Genomic DNA, 23400 nt, shown 5'->3' on the forward strand with positions numbered 1-23400 from the left:
ATGGACCAGCCAATGGACAAGGATTGTTTCAATATGGCTGTGCGCATAGTGGCATGTGATGAGATACAATTTTTGATAGAGCCTCCCGTGCACAACATGGACTTAAGATTTTGTGTAAGTTATTATAATCGCATATTTATTGTCACTGTCATGGTTCTAAACCTTTTTTTCATCTCAGTCAGCAATACTCAGTGGTAGAAAACATCCACTTTGGCGTGTTAAGCCAGATATTAAGGAGTTGGCAACATTTTTTCATAGCTGGCCTGGGATAGACCATAATATATCATCATGCAACATGTTAAGTTAGGTCTCTTTTCCATTATCAACATGATTTATGTGTTTTAATGCTCACCACTTGCAGATTTTTTTGCCACACTAATTTCTTGGCAACTTCATCTTGTTCACCATCGACAAACATGAGTGCCGTGTATGTATTTTAGACCCATGTTCTGAACCTCTATCAGAAGAGAGGTACCACCTAAAATTACAAAGGTGTTCATTCTATCTAAATGATGCTCTTGACATAGTGCAACCTGGCTGGAATTCCGATATTTATTTCTGGCCACGTAAATATCCTCACAATATCCCAATACCAACAAGCCCCGACAGGTGATTTTTCTCAGGTTATCTTTACAAGCAGCTTATTTTATCGTCATTCTAATGAACAAGATAATGATATGTTCCATTTATTTGCAGAAAGTTGTATGGATACTTAGTATTTAGTTTTATGCTTTCATGGGATGGTAAAAGATTTGTTCATCCAGTTTGCAGCGTGAGTACTCTATGTTCACAATCTTATATTTTTGGTGGGAAGAAAACTTCATGTTAACATGATAGATTAATTGTGCAGGATGGTTACGAGCTAAGAAAAAAGTTTCTGATACACATACTCAAGTATCAGGATAATGAAGTTGAAGACAACATTCCTGAGATCGTGCAGGAATACCTTAGACGCGTCAACGGACCATGGCTTTAATAAATCGGTAATGCTGGACTTACGGGCTGGGTGAGTTACAAAGAGCCTACGGACTGACGTGTAGTTATTTGGTTGGTTGAAAATTTTATCCATGCTGGAAAAACGGGACCAAATTCTGATTTCCAGGCCGCTTGCTGTGTAGCGTCCCCAGTCCGTAAGAATTTTTTTGTAACAATGTGTCCGTACGTGTAGCATTACTCGCAACAGTGTATTCAGTTATTTCTCTTCTACAAAATGAATTGTTCGAAGTGGATCTTTAAATATTTTATGTATTATATATTTATTTTATATACTTTAATATTTGCCTGCATTATTTACACGCTTATGCATTTGACACTACGTTAAAGGGCCGTGGCGAAGCACGGGCATTCTACTAGTTGGTATAATGTCTTGAATAATTTGATACTTGGCAATTGTTGTGCTCATATAGATCATGTTTAAGCTCTTGCATCATGTACTTTGCACCTATTAATGAAGAACTACATAGAGCTTGTTACAATTTGGTTTGCATGATTGGTCTCTCTGAGTCTAGATATTTTCTGGTTAAGGTGTTTGAACAACAAGGAAGACGATGTAAAGTCTTATAATGCTTACAATATGTTCATATGTGAGTCTTGCTGCACCGTTTTATACTTGAGTTTGCTTCAAACAACCTTGCTAGCCTAGCCTTGTATTGAGAGGAATTCTTCTCGTGCATCCAAATCCTTGAGCCAAAAACTATGCCATTTGTGTCCACCATATCTACCTACTATGTGGTATTTTCTGCCATACAAGTAAATACTTCATGTGCTACCTTTAAATAATTCAAAAGCTATTATCTCTTATTTGTGTCAATGTTTTATAGCTCATGAGGAAGTATGTGGTGTTTATCTTTCAACCTTGTCATTTACTTCGACAGTACTTTCACCAATGGACTAGTGGCATATCCGCTTATCCAATAATTTTGCAAAAAGAGCCGGCAATGGGGTGCCCAGCCCCAATTAATTAACTTGCATTAATAGTTCTCTTCACATGCTTTTCCCCGATCTATCGATAAGCAACTTAATTTTGCAAATAGACACTCCTCCATGGTATGTGAATGTTGGAAGGCACCCGAGGATTCGGTTAGCCATGGCTTGTGTAAGCAAAAGGTTGGGAGGAGTGTCATCTATAAATAATAAAACTAAAATACATGTGTAAACAAAAGAGAAGAGGGATGATCTACCTTGCCGGTAGAGATAACGTCCTTCATGGGAGCCGCTCTTGAAAGTCTGGTTGATAAGGTAGTTAGAGTACCCATTACCATTCGTTGACAACAACAAACACCTCTCAAAACTTTACTTTTATGCTCTCTATATGATTTCAAAACTTAAAAAGCTCTAGCACATGATTTAATCCCTGCTTCCCTCTCGCGAAGGGCCATTCTTTTACTTTATGTTGAGTCAGTTTACCTACTTCTTTCTATCTTAGAAGCAAACACTTGTGTCAACTCGTGTGCATTGATTCTTACATGTTTACTTATTGCACTTGTTATATTGCTTTATGTTGACAACTATCCATGAGATATACATGTTACAAGTTGAAAGCAATTGCTGAAACTTAATCATCCTTTGTGTTGTTTCAAAGCTTTCTACTAAGAATTTATTGCTTTATGAGTAACTCTTATGCAAGTCTTATTGATGCTTGTCTTGAAAGTACTATTCATGAAAAGTCTTTGCTATATGATTCAGTTGTTTAATCATTGTCTTTACCATTGCTTTGAATCACTTCATTCATCTCATATGATTTACAATAGTATTGATCAAGATCATGTTGGTAGCATGTCACTTAAGAAATTATCCTTGTTATCGTTCACCTACTCGAGGGCGAGTAGGAACTAAGCTTGGGGATGCTGATACGTCTCCAACGTATCGATAATTTCTTATGTTCCATGCTTTTTTATGACAATACCTACATGTTTTATACACACTTTATGTCATATTTATGAATTTTCTAGAACTAACCTATTGACGAGATGCCGAAGTGCCAGTTCCTGTTTTCTGCTGTTTTTGGTTTCAGAAATCCTAGTAAGGAAATATTCTCGGAATTGGACGAAATCAACGCCCAGTATCTTATTTTTCCACGAAGCTTCCAGAACACCGGAGAGAGACCAGAGGGGAGCCAGGGGGCCCCACACGCCAGGGCGGCGCGGCCAAGGGGTGGGGCGCGCCCCCTAGTGTGTGGCCCCACCAGGGCCCCTCCGAGGCTGCCCTTCCGCCTACTTAAGGACTCCGTCGCGAAAACCCTAAGGAAATAAGCCACGGTACGAGAAACCTTCCAGAGCCGCCGCCATCGCGAAGCCAAGATCTGGGGGACAGAAGTCTCTGTTCCGGCACGCTACCGGGACGGGGAAGTGCCCCCGGAAGGCATCTCCATCGACACCACCGCCATCTTCATCAACGCTGTTGTCTTCCATGATGAGGAGGGAGTAGTTCTCCCTCGAGGCTAAGGGCTGTACCGGTAGCTATGTGGTTCATCTCTCTCTCCCATGTGATCTTTATGTGATCATGAGCTTTGTGATCTAGTTGAATATCATCTATGTGCTACTCTAGTGATGTTATTAAAGTACTCTATTCCTCCTTCATGATGTAATGGTGACAAGTGTGTGCATCATGTAGTACTTGGCGTAGTTTATGATTGTAATCTCTTGTAGATTATGGAGTTAACTATTACTATGATAGTATTGATGTGATCTATTCCCCCTTTCATAGTGTAATGGTGACAGTGTGTGCGCTATGTTAGTTCTCGGTATAATTGCGTTGGTCTATTATGCACTCTAAGGTTATTTAAATATGAACATCGAATGTTGTGGAGCTTGTTAACTCCGGCATTGAGGTGCTCTTGTAGCCCTACACAATGAACGGTGTTTGTCATCCAACAAGAGAGTGTAGAGAAAGTAGTATTTGTTTATTCAGTTATGTGATCAATGTTGAGAGTGTCCACTAGTGAAAGTATGATCCCTAGGCCTTGTTTCCGAATAAGTTACACCACAGAGAATTCCTTCCCACGCCAGCAAGCTATTTTCTGGCACCGCTTGTTTACCGTTTTATCGCATCTTTACTTCCTCGCAATATTACCACCATCTATATCACTTGCATTTTACTATCTCTTCGCCGAACTAGTGCACCTATACATCCGACAAGTGTATTGGGTGTGTTGGGGACACAAGAGACTTCTGTATCGTGATTGCAGGGTTGCTTGAGAGGGATATCTTTGACCTCTTCCTCCCTGAGTTCGATAAACCTTGGGTGATCCACTTAAGGGAAAACTTGTTGCTGTTCTACAAACCTCTGCTCTTGGAGGCCCAACACTGTCTACAGGAAAAGAAGCGTGAGTAGACATCAAACTACTCCCTCCTCATCATCGGAGACAGCAACGGCGATGAAGATGGCGGTGGTGTCGATGGAGATGCCTTCCGGGGGCAATTCCCCGTCCCGGCGGCGTGCCGGAACAGAGACTTCTGTCCCCCGAACTTGGCTTCGCGATGGCGGCGGCTGCGTAACTTTTCTCGTCCCGTGGCTTATCCTCTTAGGGTTTTCGCGATGGAGAGTTTAAGTAGGCGGAAGGGCAGGGTTGGAGGCGGCGCAGTGCCCCACACCATAGGCCGGCGCGGGCCCCATGCTGGCCGCGCCGCCCTATGGTTACGGCCCCTCGTGGCCCCACTTCGTATGCTCTTCGGTCTTCTGGAAGCTCCGTGGAAAAAATAAGACCCTGGGCGTTAATTTCGTCCAATTCCGAGAATATTTCCTGTGTAGGATTTCTGAAACCAAAAACAACACAAAACAGGAACTGGCGCTTCGGCATCTCGTTAATAGGTTAGTGCCGGAAAATGCATATAAATGATGTAAAGTGCGTATAAAACATGTGAGTATTGTCATAAAACTAGCATGGAACATAAGAAATTATAGATACGTTAGAGACGTATCAACCTCCACATGGAAAAGAACACCTTCTTGACGTTTTCGTATTTAACTACTTCAATATACATTCTATGTACTTTGACTTAAAATTATTATGCGCTTCAATCTATCTTCATAGATCTTGATGCTAAATATGTTTTTAGTCTATATCCTTTCATTGAAGGTAATTTTCAATGAAACCTTGTAATCACATCCAGTACATGATTACATTATTTATAATCAACGATATGTCATCTACATAAAGTATTATAGATATGTCTTAGTGCTCCAACTTAATTTCTTGCAATGCAATCATCTTCATCGTTTCTGGTGATATAAAAACTCTTTGATTATTTCATCCGGTGAAGATTCCAACTCCGTGATACTCACTTTATCTAGTGAAGTTTGTATACCTATCTAGTATTCTACGGGATAGAAAAACTCTCAGTTGTATCTTGTATACACCTTTAATACGCACTTTTGTTAAGGAATGTATTTGCCATCCTACTAACATATCTCATAAAAGAATTATGTAGCGATTACTAGAACAATCCACATAGACTATAACATCGTTGTTGAAGATCTAATCTTATTGCAATCAACTCTTTGAACTTTGTCGTAAACAATCTTTTGACAGGTCGAGCTTCTTCAAGGATATTATATCCAAGTATATTAATTTTATAGATCCATTTACTTTCAAAAATTATTTATTCCTTCAAAAGGTTTACCAAGATCTAAGCTTGATTATAGATACTATCATGGATTTCATGGCTTTTAGCCATTTTAACGGAGTCAGGGCCCATCATAGCTTCTTTATATTTAGTTGGTTTATCATTGTTAAAATAAATCCTTTGTCCACAAATCATTTATTTTATCACAAAGTAAACCATACCTACAAGCTTCAATAGGTACTTCAATCTCCATGACTATAACACTCTGTAGACATGGGAGCCATGATCGTCGTGGCCGCTTCCGGAACCATTTCCAATGCTGCGCTACTCTAATTATCATGCTTAGGTTCATCAACCTTGTCAATTTTCATTGTCCTCCCACACAAATACTTCGCCAGAAACAATTTCTTGGAAATAAGCAAGAAACATTGACAAACACTTTTGTCTTTGACTTCATAGTGGAAAGAATTCCCAATTTGTTCTTTGGGATAACCAACAAATACATTCATCTGATTTTGGTTGTAAACTCATTTACTTATGCTATGCATACCAATATTTAAGAAATGACTATTAGGGTTTATACCCGTGCCATAACTCATATGGTGTCATTACAACGGATTATGATGACGCTATATTTAGTGTAAAAGCGGTAGTCTCTATAAAGCATAATCCACAAAATATAATGGCATTATTTTATTTTACCTCATCATTAATCCAACAAGGTTTGGATACGTCTTTCGGATACTGCATCATAACTATGGTATTCCAAGAAACGTGAGTTAATTGTGGAACAATTTCATAACTCTCTTAGATGTTTTCTAAAACTCGTAATTTAAATATTTCCAGCATGATCCAATCATAGATATTTGACTTTTCTATTACGATGATTTCCACTTCATGCTGAAACTTATTTAAATCTATTCAAATGTTTCAGACTTCTTCCTCGTCAAATAAATATATCCTTTCATTTTTGGAAATTTTCATGAAGTAAAAGAATCTTCCGCACACAACTATGCCCAATGAACCACATACATCATCATGTATGTTTCCACTAAGTTAGTTGCCCGTTCAACTCTTGGACTCTGAACGGTATTTCAGTCATTTTCTTTAGAAAAGATTTGCAAGTGCCAAAAATTAAATGACTCTAAAAATCCATTTGCATGGAATTTCTTCATGCGTTCATTTCTAACATTACCTAAATGGCGGTTCCATAAATAAGTGGAATTCAAATCATTTGCCTTATATCATTTTAGCTTCAGTGTTATGCATGTGTGTTTCACCATTAAGATTAATAATAACTTATCCATCGTACATGGGGTACGGTCATAATTTGAACAACTCATTGTTTTCATTTGACTAGAGCAAAATACCAATTATTAAGTTCTTTATGATAAATCTAAAAATCTAGGTAGAATGCCAACGACGAATACAATAACACTTTATTTTCTTCGAGACGTGCATTATTACCACTTTCCTTTGTGAGTCACTTAGGCCATTGTATTCTTGTATTGCGTTGTGTTGTATGACATCTCATACAACCAATATGGTACAAATACCCAAGAATTCCATTGTGTGACCAATCAAAGAATACATTCATAACATGTATATCATCTATATACACCTGAGCTAGACTTTCTAGTATTTTATTTCTTTCTGCCAAAATCTTTCGGAAATAACTTTGTACATGCAGGTATGGGTGAGGAAGTTATCGGTACCGTTCAGAGCAGCACGTTGCTTTGAGATCTAGAGAAAAGAAAAGGTGTAGTTCCTTTGTGTATCTTTCTTGCATTTTCTCACAGCTGTGGCAGAACCGTGAGACACGGAAAGGCAGGCAGGCGTGAAGATTCCCTGGATAGCAGGCATGCACACGGGATTCCCGGGGCATCCTTTTCTCCATATCATCTCTTTCTCTTTCCTGCATCCTCTCTCTAATGACTACTCCAACATTGTCTCCTTTCTTGCTTCCTCGCGCCTACCTCCATTGTTGCCCTCGCTTCTCTGCACCGGACCACCGGTGATGTCAGCTGAGCCTCGCTCGCAGCTGCGGCTGATCTGGCCATACATAGACTTAGCTAGATTCCAGGAACCTTTTCTCTCCCCAGGCATATCGCATCCCTCTTGACAAAATCCGTCTTCCTCCCGAGTCCCGTGCGCTCCCCTATTGTTCTTCCTCACTCGGCAGCACACATGCAGACCTGACCAGGTCGCGTCGGCTCAGCACCTCAATGTAGCCATCGACATCTCTATCAGCTTCGTTGGCAAGCCAGAATGAGTATCGGCGACGGCGGCCTCCAAGTCCATGTCATTGCCGCGGAGCTCACCGAGCTTTCTCCTCCGCTCCGCCATGGAATTTCCTGCAGGGGTGCACACGCAGCCGCGCAGGGGAGGCTGCTACACAAGTCTCGGCAGCTAGCCATATATAGGTTCAGTTCCTCACGCCATTGTGCGTCCCTCTTCATTTGCTTCTTGCCAACAGGCGAGTTCATCTTCGCTCTCCTTCCAGTGCTCCGTTCTGCTGTAGCGCGAGCTGACGGAGCTATGGTTTTGTTTATATGTGGAAAATGGCAAATCCACTGCAAGTTCAGCTGGAAAATGCCCGTGCCGCAATTAGATTCTGTACAATGGAACACTTTGGACACACCCATCATTTCTGTCCAGTATCAATAACAGAGTAGGAATTACAACAATAATTTTAGGTTCTCAAATTACAGCGGACAAAAAAAATTGAACCAGTGAATGGCTGCACTGTAAAACAGATAGCTCGGCCGAAGATGCAAACAATTTTTCCCATCTGTTCCTCTCTGGCTGTTGCTCGGGCAATATGAAACACTACGGAATGTGTTCCTCCCTCGCGCGCCCGCGCGGCAGCGCCCAGGCCGGCTCTCGCGCGCCTTCACCATCCTGCTCGCCGCCCGCTGCACCTCCGCCTGGTCGGCGCTCCATGTCCTGCCTCGCATCACCGCGCGCGTCCTGGCTGGCCGGCTGCCGCGCCCGCCGACTCCTCCACGCCGTCCGCCTGCGCCGTCTCAGACCACCGGCTGTTCCCTCTGCGTGCTCTACCGCCCGCGTCCGCCCGGGTCGCCGGCTCCCGGCCGACCGCGCCTCGCACGCTCCGGCTCCTCCTCGCCCGGCCAACTATTATGCCTACCCCGCCAGCTGCCCCGCTCGCTTGCCGCGCCCGCTCTACGCGCGCGTCGGCTCTGCCTCTGCCGGCTGCACCTCGCCGTGGCCGGCCGGTCCAATCGCTAGTCTCGCTCGGTCCAGAGAAGGGGGCGCGAAGCGGAGAGGGCGGAAGAGCGGAGCAGGCACGTCGGCGGCGGCGACAGGCCGAGAGAGGATTTGGAGTGAGAAATTTTGAAGGGGAAGATGGGCAATGGTGACGGGCGACAGTCGCTCTGGTCTGGGACAGAATCTCCGTGTCGAGCGGAGCAAAGCCAGGGAAAAGCAAATGATATCCATACCTGCGTGTACGCAAATGTTATCCTCCTCGCTCTATTTTCGGATCTCAAAGCAACCTGTTGTTATGAACGGTACAGATTACTTCCTTACCTATACCTGCGTGTACAAAATCCACACTCAAAATCTTTTTGTAGTTTTCTTTCGACTTTCCTCATATTTCAGAAAACACTTCAACATCAATAACTTCTAGGCTTGTTGGTCAAATACCAATAACCTTGAGGTTCGCACTTTGAAGTTGATCATCACATGACAAGTGTTCCGTATTTCACTATTAGTAAATTTTTAATGTGATGAACAATTTCACTCATAATTTTATCCATCAAATCATGACAACTTTATGATGAAGCTACTATGGCTTACATGGATATGCGAATAATGTTAGTGCCCAACTAGTTGGAGGATCGGGACGCCTAGCGTCTTGAACCTTCGTACACTCTCATAAAACTTATGAGTTTATGTAGTCTCAATAAATTATATTCTATTATCTTGTAATAAGGTCTTAGATATCACATATATCTCACACCTTGCTTATTTCTGAAAACAAAGTTTTCAGCTCCTTACTTTTCAAATGGATTTGAACATCAAGTTTCACGGAGACAAGATATTTTTAGATACTAATTGAAACCATTGCTTTTCGAATCAGCAATTTGAGGATTACCAAAAGTTTGCAATAGGACTTAATCATTTTATTGATTCTTTAACGATATGGTACCAGTCCGTAAAGTTACTTGTCAGATTTAACAGTGTTTTTATCTCAATTACAAGCCTAGCGTAAATTAGAAGACGGATGCCAATTCTACAAAATTTAATTCAAATACAATTTAGACTTTGTTCAGGATAAATTGAGTTTACTATTATTTTTTAAATTAAGTAGGCGAACTCCCACTCAAAACAACATCCATCACGTTGCCTTAGTGATTACACAAACTAAATTCACTACACCAAGTCCGATCATCACGAGAGATGATGTAGTTTCAATGGCGAATATCGACATGTTCATCATATCATCTATATGATTCATGCTTAGCCTTTCAGTTTGCCGTGTTCCGAGGTCATGTATGTACATGCTAGGCTCGTCAAGTTAAACCTTAGTTTTCGCGTGTGCAAATCTGGCTTGCACCCGTTGTATGCACACGTTGAGTCTATTGATGTCTACGCACGCTTCTATTCCTGTAGACAATGTTGGGCCTCCAAGAGCAGAGGTTTGTAGAACAGCAGCAAGTTTCCCTTAAGTGGATCACCCAAGGTTTATCGAACTCAGGGAGGTAGAGGTCAGAGATATCCCTCTCAAGCAACCCTGCAATTAAGATACAAGAAGTCTCTTGTGTCCCCAACACACCTAATACACTTGTCAGATGTATAGCTGCACTAGTTTGGCGAAGAGATAGTGAAATACAAGTAATATGGATGATTATAAGTAGTAATTGCAATCTGAAATAAAAATGGCAGCAAGCGAACATGTAGCGAGAACTTGTTGGAAACGGTGTTTCAATGCTTAGAAACAAGGCCTAGGGATCATACTTTCACTAGTGGACACTCTCAACAATGATCACATAATTGAATAAATAAATGCTACTCTCAAACACTCTCTTGTTGGATAACAAACACCATTCATTGTGTAGGGCTGCAAAAGCACACCTCAAGCCGGAGTAAACAAGCTCCACAATGTCATAAAGGAATCACACACGATGTGCACACTGTCACCATCACACCGTGGAGAGTGAATCCGGAGTTCATATTAAAGTAACCTCTAGAGTGCATAATAGACAAGAGTAACATCTACATATTCAACTAGATCACAAAGCTCATGATCACATAAAGGTCACACCATGGGGAGAGAGATGAACCACATAGCTACCGGTAGAGCCCTCAGCCTCGGGGGAGAACTACTCCCTCCTCATCATGGGAGACAGCAACGGCGATGAAGATGGCGGTGGAGTCGATGGAGATGGATTTCGGGGGCACTTCCCCGTCCCGGCGGCGTGCCGGAACAGAGAATTCTGTCCCCCGAACTTGGCTTCGCGATGGCGGCGGCTACGTAACTTTTCGTGGAGGAAGACCGATACCCCTAGGGTTTTCGCATCTGGGATAATATATAAGCGGAAGGGCGGCCTCGGAGGAGCCAGGGGGTGGCCTCCCAACACCTGGGCGCACCAGGAGGGTGGGCCGAGCCGCCCTATGGGGTGGCCCCCCTGCTGGCCGTCTCCGACTCTTCTTCGATGTTCTGGAACCCTCCGTGGAAAATAGGGCCGTGGGCTTTTGTTTCGTCCAATTCCGAGAATATTTCCTGTGTAGGATTTCTGAAACCAAAAACAGCAGAAAACAGGAACTGGCGCTTCGGCATCTTGTTAATAGGTAGTACCGGAAAATGCATCAAAATGATATAAAGTATGAATAAATCATGTAGGTATTGTCATAAAACTATCATGGAACATAAGAAATTATAGATACGTTGGAGACGTATCATCTATCACACCCGATCATCACGTGATGCTTCGTAACAATGAGTCTTAGCAACGGTGCTAACTAAGGACGAACACTTTATTATCTTGATTTTTAGTGAGAGGGATCATCTTATAATGCTACCGTCGCGATCTAAGCAGTACAAGATGCATAAAAAAGGATTAACACCACATGCAATTCATAATGTGATATGATATGGCCCTTTTATCTCGCGCCTTTGATCTTCATATCCAAAGCATGGGCATGATCTCCATCATCAACGGGCATGATCTCCATCATCGTCGGTGGGGCGTCAAGGTCCATGGCGGCATCTTCATGGTTGTCCACCATGTGTAGTAACTATTACAACTACTTTGAAATAAAACTTACTACATGAAATATAAAGACAACCATAAGGCTCCTGCCAGTTGCCACAATACAATAGTGATCATCTCATACATCAAATATATTCACAATCACATCATGGCCATATCACATCACCAAACCCTGCAAAAAAAAGTTAGACGTCCCTAATTTTGTTTGCATATTTTACGAGATTTAGAGTTTTTCGAGTAAGATCCGATCTACCTACGAACAAGAACCACAACGCTGATACAAGTGTTGTCAATTGAAAATTGTAAACTGGATCTTAACTATGATGAGAGAAACTAACACCTGCAAAGCCACTTATGCAATACAAGTTGCATGTCAAGCGTGGAGCAAGTATCATGAACGCGGTCATGTAAGGTTAGCCCGGGCCGCTTCATCCCACCATGCCGCAAGATGCCAAGTACATGACAAACAAGAGTAAACAAAAGCACCAACGCCCATAAAACAATTGTGTTCTACTCGTCCAACCAATCTATGCATAGACACAGCTCTGATACCACTGTAGGAAAAACCGCTTTGGAGTCCAACTTCCAAACTTACCAAAATTGGAAACCTAGATGGAAAGGGATTTCTCCCTTTCCTTCTTCTATGGCCGGCCAACAAGGTGGAGTCCACCATGGACTCCACCTTCCCACTTGGTGGGTTGGCTAGGGCTGGTGGAGTCCCTCCAGGACTCTACCTGCCATAGTGATTTATTCCGGACAATTCTAGAATCTTCTACAAACTTGGAATGTGACTTCCTATATATGAATCTTATTCTCCGGACCATTCCGGAACTCCTCGTGATGTCCTGGATCCCATCCGAGACTCCGAACAATATTCGAACTCCATTCCATATTCCATATCTACTTAAAACAACATCGAACCTTAAGTGTGTCACCCTACGGTTCGTGAACTATGCAGGCATGATCGAGAATCTTCTCCGAGCAATAACTAATATCGGGACCTGGAGATCCATAATAGCTCCCACATATTCAACGATGACTTCGTGATCGAAAGAACCATTTACATACGATACTGATTCCCTTTGTCTCGCGATATTTTACTTATCCGAAGTTTGATCATCGGTATCTCCATGTCTAGTTCAACTTCGTTACCGATAAGTACTCTTTACTCATACCGTGATATGACATCCCTTGTGAGCCAGTCACATGCTTGCAAGCTAATTGGATGACATTCCACCGAGAGAGCCCAGAATATATCTATCCGCCATTTGGATGGACAAATCCCACTATTGGTCCACGTGCTTCAACCTATACTTTCCGAACACTTAATGCCAGATTTATAACTGCCCATTTACGAAGTACTGTTTGTGGTCATCAAAGCATCCATCTGGTGTAGGTGATTAACATGATCTCATGGTTGAAGGATTAGGTTACTATGTATCTTAAAGCTTGAAGCAAAATGAACTTAATGACTTGATCATATGATACGCTTACTATGGGTGTATGTCCATCACATCATTCACCTAATGATATGATCTTTTTATTAATAATATCCAATGTTCATGATCAGGGAACCATGAACATCTATTAATCAACAAGCCAGTTTAACAAGAGGCTTACTAGGGACTCCTTTATGTTTACAAAACACACAAGTATTAATGTTTCCGGTTAATACAATTATAGCATGGGATGTAAAAATTTATCATGAACACTAAGATATAACAATTAACACTTTTATTTTTGCCTCTTGGGCATATCTCCAACACAAATCTCACTTTCAACCCATATGTTAGATAACCATAGATCAATTTGTACCATCGGTTACCTAGGGCCTATTTGTTTTCCCACGGAGTTTGAGTTCTTGCATCACACATTTCTTAAAGCAGAACAAAAGTTGACCCGTGAGGTACGCTGGATTCAAGCATTGTCGTGCGTGCAGGCGCTTGGGACCACAAAAGACTGGCCTTCGTGGCTTTGTGCGAGCAAACCTTGTACATAAGCTTGGTGGTAACCTTGCTCTAATCTAGAGCTTCTTAACAGTTATTTCGATTCGATTCGAGATGAGGACTACATGAAAGAGATGTGTCTCGATGTTAAGAATCAACTCCCACCACCCGTTTGGGGTTTCGTCGAGTTTTTGAATATCAATTTCGTTTTCCCTTTAGAGGATTTTTGGTCAAAAAAATCAAATTCGTGGGACTCGGTAGACCGTTTCAAATTTCCTTCGAGGTATAAGTTTATCTCGCTATTCTACACAACCTTTGTGTTCGTAGTTTTTGCTTTGACATTGGTAGATGAGTGCTACTTGGTCTCACTAATACACTATACGGAGTTGTAGATCTACTCGTGTACGAATGAAAAAACCAAAAACTTTGAACACGAAAGTTGTGTGAAACGGTGCGGTAAAACTACTCCTTGAAGGAAATTTCAAATGGTCGACCGAGTGCCACGAATTTTACAAAAATCGTCCAAATAAGCTTCAAAGGGAACACGAAACTGACAATCCAAAACTCGACGAAACTCCAAACCGATCACGAGAATGGATTCACAACGTCGAGGCGCGTCTTTTTCATGTACACTTGATCTTGAATCAAACCATGGTTGTGTAGTTTAGAATGTATTAAGATAAACTAGTTCGCTTAAACACAATGCATTCAAAGTCTCATGCTATGTATAGGGCAACCAAACCTCAAGCGTATTTTTCTCCTACTGTACACAAATGGTTTTGTTACCATCTAAACTACATGTGAAACATGAATTTGAACTTAGCTCAGTCCATCATGGCTCTAGGAGGAAGATCTCCACACATGCACAGAAAACGTCCAAGTAACCAAACATGCCCCTAGGGTTATGAAATCCGACCTAACTTTCTTCCAACACAAGTTCTAATCCTTGTACAAATACTAATCAATGCAATCATCGAGGCATGCACAATTGCAGCCCGAGATATCTCTCTCTTTCATGGCACCGGTATGTGAATGAATGTATAGTATAAACTACACGTGGCCATTTCTCGGGCCGGGCCAGGTTTTTGGCCGGGCTTAAAAAAACCCGACCATAAATTTCCTAGCCCGAACTTCGGGCTTACAAACCAGGCCTGAACCTGGCCAGAATAGAGGAAAGCGCAGCCTAGCCCAACAAACCCGGCCCGAACTAGGCTTAACTCCAGTTTTATGCAAGTGTGAGCCTGGCCCAATGTTCAGGCTACAAAATCAGGGCCAACATGCAAGCCCAACCCGGCCCGGGATTTTCGGGCTGGGTCGGGTCGGGCCGTTTGTAGTATAAACTAAGGCCCCATGTTTTTGGCTCGTGTGATCTGATGTACGACGAATGTAATAATCAAATGAGAGCCTGTTGATATATTGTGATTGTGTTATATCCCGTGAGAAACGAGTCAAACTTTGAAATCTCAAATATCCACAACTTTTGAAATCTCAAATATCCACAACTAATTCAAAGAGCAACTTCAACAAACCCCGCAAATATCGTCCCCTTAAAACGCGTATAACAGGCGCTGAAATGCGCGTTTAGGTTTTGCTTGGACTTCCATGAATAGATCCCGCGGACGGGAACTGTAAAACTATGGGTTTTACCGTTTCCATCTGCGAAGTTCGGCGGGAGCCCCGCGCGAAACCATAAGTCCATATTTTTCATCATTTTCACCATTTCAATACATATGCATGATTTTGCACCAATGTAAATAAGACATCCATATAAAGTAAATTATTATTGTTTTAAATATCACACAATACAACAATAATCTAAATTGCAGCAATAGTTCATATCCAAATAATTAAACAAATAATGAATGGCCCGAGAAGCAAATAATATATAGTTCAACTCGCACATGAATCAATAGAAAATCAAATGAATAATAGAAAAGGGAACTACTGCCCATGTAGCCGGTAATTGTGCTCAAGGAGATCATCTCGAAGCTAGGTATGTGCGGCACAATTTTTAATCTGTCGGTAGGTCTAAAGAAATGCTTGGATCCAGTCCGGTTTCTTGTTGGTTTGACACGGCTACCAACATTTTAGAAAAAACTCCAAGTCCAAGTTCCTTTCATCCTAGATGACCATGTTGTGGAGAATCACACAATTCACACATGTGTGTTAGATAGAATAAACTTGTAGTAGCAACTGGATAGTACCATAAAATTTGGGAACCAATATGTTTTTTACCTATCCATGTTTTACCTCCCTAGGAAGAATGGAATACATGTGTAATTATCATGCATTGACAACAAAGGTGACCTCGTTTGTTTGAAATAGCATATTTGATATTCAATATCATGTCAATACCTAAAGCAATAATCTGTGCAGCCACGGGAGTGCAGCCACTCAACTCTTAGTGTGCGGGTTTTTCTCTTACTAGGAAGGTATTAGATGGATATTTTGCATCACTCCTATTCCTATGCTAGGATGTGATACCCATATAAATATGAATCAATCACTACACAGAACTTGCATCGATATTATCTTGTCTAGAAAAGCTAATTCGCGCCACCATGTGTTGTGCTAATTTAGTCCACCATGTGTTATCCACCATCTGTCGTTGGACTAGTGGATAGGTCAACAGTCGTAAATTTGGTAGCTTTTCCAATATGCTACCACCAGACATGTTCTATGCGGATGACATTGGGTTTTGGGCAATATAATTTTCCACAAAAATAGAGGTTTGAGTTTTGGGTGAACCCGTTAGTAAAAAAATGTCCTAGGTTGTTCATTTGACCTGTTTTTTTTCTCCAAAACAAATCTCCAGAAAAGTATAAATTCAAATAAGCTCTTTTTTCGATAAAGGGAATATATTAATATCGAAGGATACCAATTACACCCAGCCTCTGCAACAACGCAATGCCCTAAAACATTACGGATGCACACATCCAAAAAAGAAAGAGAAAACTAAGAAAAAATAGTCCCGATACAGCATCACAGCCCTAGCAACAATAATACATCACAGCCCTAGCAACAATAATACAACCACCACCAAGACAACACCTGAAAATCAGACTCTTCAAAAGCGACGCCTCCAAAAAGGAAACACTGCACCAGCGCCACCGTCGCCCGATCAAAGATCTTAGGTTTTCACCCTGAAGATAGTCTTCACTCTCAAAACAAAGCCTTCTACAAGGACATTGCCATACACAACCAGTTAATGCCAGACCTTGGGTTTTCACCCTCATAGGTAAGACTCCGAACTTCACAAGTGTTGCCGCCCCCACTTTCATACCACTGTTGCTAAGTCCGGAACACCAAGCAAGCCCCTCAACAGCGCAAAGACTTGAACCTCCATTAGCTAGTCCTCCAATCCGGCCTTCATGATATTCTCTTCTTCTGACTTCACCATGGATCAGCTGTCACTTGGTGTCAACACAGAAAAGAGCTTCGCGCCGCTCCCTCCAGACCAATCGATCGGAATAAAAGCATGGGTGCGCACAACCGAATACCACCGATCCAGCAAACTCCAGGCAATAAAAGCACTGTTACACTTGCCGGCGGCGCCTTCCGAAACTCAACACACCGGCCAGATCGCGAGTCCAGGCTTCCGACAGGTCTTCCTCTTCACGCAAGAGAGACCCTAGGATCGCCGCCTTTATTCAGGTCGGACCCCCACGTCGGCGACCATCCCGAGCTGGCCACTCCAACCCTCCACCGGCGACATTAGCCGTCGCCGGCTTCCACGCTTCTCCATCTCACCGCCGGAACGCGGTGATAGATCGATAAATCCACCATCACCAACCGCAAGCCGACCCTCTCTGGCGAAGAAGAGGGCCACCTCCACCGTCGAACCCAATGCTACTGCCTCGGGCGAACTCATGTCGCGGGAGAAGTCCGAGATCGCCTCCACTCAAAACGAGAGGCGGGGAGAAATTGGCGCAGACCAAATTCATTTTTCTCTCTTGCATGAACTCCATTGCACTTTTTAACAAAGCAATGACATATTGCCTCGATCGTTGGCCAACAAAGTGTGCATTGGTGACCGTTTTGAAATTTCACAAGAAAACAAGATTTTGTTGGCACAAGAGGCGGTGTCTGAAAAGTGTAAATATATTTTGCGTTTGGCATTGCTGAACTACGAAACAGTTACTGTAACCATTCAGTAGCAAGTTGGCCAGAGGAAAGTAAATATATACAGCAAAAGCTCCTACCTACTGCCTTGGTCAGACCCAGCACAAAAAAGGTGACCAGACTACGCTACCGACGACACGTTTGATCGGACAAAACTTTCCCTGATCAAACCTGCAAAAGACCGAGAGACAAAGTTCCCTTATCAAACCTGCGAAACACCCAGCAACAAAATCCCCATGAACAAGCAGGTTAATTCAGCTTGAATCCTGATGCATCCCCATCATCCCTGAATTTCCATGAGCCTCCTCCTCTTGAACTTCTCCTTGAAGCACGCCTGCCTCAACACCATCGTCTTCTGATCCAGCTCAACGTGCCCAGGCCTCTCCTCGATCAGCTTCTTCATCTGACGCAGCCTCTCCACCTCGATCTTAGGCATCCCTAGCTCCTGCAGGAGATGGTCAATTTATGTTCACCGGTCTCGCAAATTCAAATGCTCGCATGAACAGAATTAGGAAGCACTACTGAAGAGATGGGGAGAAACTAATCCAGAATTTGGGAGATTCGAATTAGCAAGAACACCTGAGCATTTTTTATGAGCGTCTCCAGGCTCTTCACCTTGCGGTGCGGCCATCGCGGGATCCCGACCTCCCGGCACCTCTTCTTCAGGTGCGTCAGCCCAACATTGAGCTCTTCCGCCGCCTGCTTGACAGGCATGCAAAAGTACTGCGCGACCACCTCGAATGTGAATGGCGTCTCCTCGGGTCCATTGCTCAGGCGCCACTCGCGCTTCTTCTCACCAGCATCGCGGTTAAGCTCCTGCTTCAAGTGCTTCTCCCCCTTGTGATGATTTCCTTCCAAGGCTGAGCTATCTGCATTGACAGAAAAAATAATGTGAAACCCCGTTTCTAGTGCTTGGTGATGATGCTTTGTTCAAAGAATTGTTGCAAGTACCTAGCGAGAGGCAGCTCTGAGGACTACTAGTAGTACTACGGAGATGCTGGGTGGAGGAGAACACTGTTTCCTCTGATCCCTCGTGCTTCTTCGCCCCGGCGTCAGCGCCCACCTCCCGCCTCACCTGCTCGCCTTTGTGATGAGCTCCTTCTTCCAAGTCAGGCCAATACTTGAAGATATCGCCATGTAAGGGGGCTTCGTCTGCAACGACACATAAGAACTTGGAAGCCTACAGACTCTGCAGTGCTTGATGACGATGATATGCTTTATGCAAAGATTTGTGTAGTACCGCTCTTAGTGGTACTAGTACTAGTACAGAGATGCCGAATGGTGTAGTTGTGTGCTAGCTCCAGAAGGTACTCGAGACTCCATTGTCGCAGCAGGTACATACAAAAGATAGCATGATTCCTGGATTAAAAGCTTCAACGAAGTTTTCTTCCTAGTGCACAGAACTAGTAGCTCATGGAAGTTCCAAAAAAAGAGGGGAAAATGGTTCATCTTGCAAACAAGAAAACTAACATCCCTATAGATTAATGTTGCAACAGAAGAGTGTACAACAAGAATATTTGACTTTGCGCAAGGGAGAGGCCAAATAGCACGCCTTACCTCAAGTAGAAATCCTGTTCATAAGGGATGGAGTTCTGCGAGTAGTAGTATCCTTCCTCATAGGACCTGCAGTTCTCCATCGGAGAGTTGGGGGAATGACCACTGTTTGCAAGCCAAAACTAGAGATGGCTGCTACTGATAGTGTCACTTGATTCTTAAGGGGGAAACATTCATGAGGAGCTAATGCACGCTTTGGTAACTGCAAATTAAGTATTGGGATGTGTGCAAACATGCAACGGGAGGAAGGAAGTGGCCAATGATGCCTTGTTTGTGCTGGTAAATGTTGCATGCAGTGTGCCTATTGATTGGTGTGGTACTCCAAATAAGGATTTTTTTGATTCAAAGGATTTGAAAAAAAAATCTCGTACGATTTTTACCTATAGGAATGTTTGCTGTAGAGGCCATTTGATTCAAGTACCCTCCGGAATGATGTTTTGATACGTGGGAGCATATGTTTCCTTTATTTTGAAATGCATGTTACACATTTTATTAAAATTTTAAAAAAATGAGACGAAGAATTCACATGTACATCTTCACGTGCTAGGCGTTGTCAAAGTCGTTTCATGAGAAATCGACTTGTCATGTGGCGTGTGTAAAATAAATAAAAATCAATGGTAAAAATAAGACTTTTCAGAAGATATTTTTTCTCTTTTTTACATAGACCACACAAAAATTGGTTCCTCGCGAAACTTGACAAACGCACATATAGTATGGAGATGTACATGTAGAATTTGTCGTCAAAATTTTTCGATATTTCGAAACATAATTTTTTAGTAGAGGGGGCATATGCACCCGGGAGCCAAATTAAATTTCCGAAACCCTCCAAAATTCTTATGGACTGCTTTACTATACGGCAACCGTATAAGATTTCTAGCAAGAGTTTAGATCTATTGGAAATTTTCCTATGTGTCTATAAAAACTATGAAATGTACTATTTTCTGTGGTGCAACCAAACTGACTACTCCAACTATTCCTCTGTTTCTTATTTATATAGAATTTCACAAGCCATGACATATTATCCTACGTTTTTCCTATTTCTGTGTTTTTAGAACCCTTTGAATTAAATAGACCCTAATGTGCGAAAATAAACAAAAATATCTCTTTTCTCAAAGTTAAGCACAAAATGAACTTGACTAAGATAAAATACCAAGGCCCAAATTATAAGACATAGCTCCATGTGTCTCTTCTAAAATATTAGAAATTAGAAATGTATTTAGTCTTGCCATAAAATTGCGCAAAACAAAAAAGTTCAAACTATAATTCACCCCTAACCCCGCGTTGTTTCCAGGGATGGCTTCGGAGAAACCCAAACCCCGCCGCCACCCCCTGTTCCCAGGCTCCGCTCCCCCGAGCCACCACCGGATGACTCCACCAGTGTAAGCCCATGCGAAAGATGGCGGCGGTGGGGCCTCTTCCGAGCTGCCTCGCGGCTCAACTCTGGTTGGGAGGCTAGACCCCTTGTAGTAGCGGCTAGAGCGGCTCCTCCTGGTGTCTGTGGTACCCTTCGCGATGTGGGGTCCTCTTGTTGCGCCTTTGGTGGAGGAGCTCTGGTTCCCACTTCATCAATGATACGACGTCGACTGTGGCCGCTCCGCGACTCCTTCTCGTCGCATCAGGGTAGGGTGGCGCCCCCTCCTACTCCTGGATCTTCGACGCGGTTCGGTGGCCAGCCAGCCGTTGGTGGCTCTTTCGATGAATGCTCGACGGTGGGCGGCTGATATGGCTCGTCGGCGTTGCTAATAGCGAGGAAAGTGGTGGTATTGCTCTGGAGTTGGGACGGTCGTGGCGTCAGGGGTTTGTGGCCCACTGGAGGTGCAGGCTGACTTTAGCTAGTTTCGCAGGGAATGGTACAGTGGCCTCGAACTCCGAGCGGAATTCTGTCTGGCTACTGGCAGTCATCGATGATGGCGATTGTGGGCCACTCTCCTCCTTAGAGGCACCACCGTGGAGTTTCCTCAACATAAACACTCAAATAAGGTTCTTCGGGTCAAAGCTTTGACCCAGATGGGTCGGGTGACGGGCTTCATGTCACGCCGCTTACCTCCTTTGAGACGTTGTCTAGAAGATCTCGGTCTCTTCCGCACTCCTATGTGGGATGGACGCACATAGCATCGCGGATGGATGGTGTCCAAAACCGACGATCCTGGAGCTCCGTGCGGCGGCTTGCGTAGCAACGTTGTCGTCGACGGGCGATATGGTTTGGTCACGACAAGACCATACTAGTCGGTCTCTAGCGTGTCCAAGTTTCTTTGCATTGGTCTTCCCTTGATGTGAAGTCAGAGCTGCTATGTTTTACTAGCTCTTCATTTGAACGCGTACAGTGGTGAAGATTTTTCCGGGCGTGTGTCTTGCCCATCTCCTCCCTAGACCACATGTCAGTGACACGGAAAATGGAAAATAATAGAAGTGCGAAGAAAAGTGTGGCAAATCATAAAATTCCTTGACCTCGTCATTAGAGATGCATGTCTTTCCGCAAAGAGTCACTTGTTTGGCATAAGTTGGCTTGAGCGTCATGTTGCCGCTACGGCGAGATCTTCTTTGTAAGTTCGCTTCTTCATGGAAGTCAGAGTCACTGCAAAAGTGATGACGATGAAACTGGTGAGCAACCTCGATGACCATCTTCGGTTCAGTGATATGTTTGCAGCTTCTATGGGTACCTAGGTGACTGTGTGCACCCTCGCGACCAAAGTGTTCCACGAGTTTGGTGAGGTGTTTATACCAATTTTTTGGCTGATTTTCCGCCAACAAGCTTTCCAACTATTAGGCAAATATTTTGCCTTGTTAAAAAGAACAGTGCAAGACACATAGCGTGTCTTCGCACTCGCTGTGTGAAACCCACGTGACAACATGGCTTGTGTAGTACTCGCTCTGGTCACTTTTAATCGACGTGACAAACGTATGTAGGTAGGCCATTCGAGCGATTTTTTTTAATAATACACTTTTTATTATTAAATCTAGAAATAATACTCGATTTTCATCTTTTGCAGAATAATACATCGTCGGGGTGTGTGAACCCGAAATACTGAAATCGGGGTGCGGAATCCCGAAGCGGACGGAATCTGGCTTGCGAGGCCAAAGTCGCGGACTTGGACCCCGAAGCGTGCCTGTCGGCCACGCGCGGCCCGTGTCGGTTTGTCTCCTGGCCAGGAGCAGATGCTGTCGGGGCTCGGAATCCCGAGGCGCGATATTCGGGCTGGCTATCCCCGAGTCGGGCTGCGCGAACCCGAATCGCGGGAGAATAAATTCGCCTGTGCGCTGCTGCCTTGCCCGAGATCGATGCTGCCTGGACTCTCTTCTTCCTCCTCTAGCTCTCAGTTCATTCGTTTGCTCTCAACTCAGCAGCGTTTTCTCTCATTTCTGAGCGATTTGTCCAGCCATTTGCTGTAGTTTGACCACCAAAAGTTGTAGAATCATCTGATCTATACATGGGTTAGTTTTTTAGGCGTTTTGGTGGAGGTGCTGTTGGTGGTGGTGGTGGTGGAGGAGCTGGTGGTGGTGGTGCTGTTGCTGTTGCTGCTGCGTGGTGGTGCAGCTGCTGCGTGGTGGAGGAGCTGAGCCGCTGACGGAGGTGTTTGGCACGCTTCAAGGGTAAACCCTAATTCTTGATATTAGATGGTGTAATCATGCATGTTGCGTTCGTTAGCTTCGCAGAATAGTTACTGAAATAGGTACCGGTAGAAAGTATTTATTTAGGACTGTAGGTGCTAGATTTTTATTTATTTTAGAGTGTAGGTGCTAGATTTTTTTGACGAGTCTGTAATTTGTATAGGTGAGCAGATATGTCAGATAGAGTAAAATTCGTTGTTTACTTCGGTCACGGCACGGTCCGAACAACTCCGATGGGAGCCGATCTGAGCGAGTTTCAGTATGAGGATTTGCATTTGTCAAACCCAAAAACACGGCGAGTTAGTCAGTTGAAGGAGTGGTCGACCGTGAATTTCGGGCTTAATCCCGAAGCATACACTGTTGGTGGTG

Source organism: Lolium rigidum, chromosome 2 (assembly GCF_022539505.1).
Source record: "Lolium rigidum isolate FL_2022 chromosome 2, APGP_CSIRO_Lrig_0.1, whole genome shotgun sequence".
In the NCBI taxonomy this organism is placed as follows: domain Eukaryota; kingdom Viridiplantae; phylum Streptophyta; class Magnoliopsida; order Poales; family Poaceae; genus Lolium; species Lolium rigidum.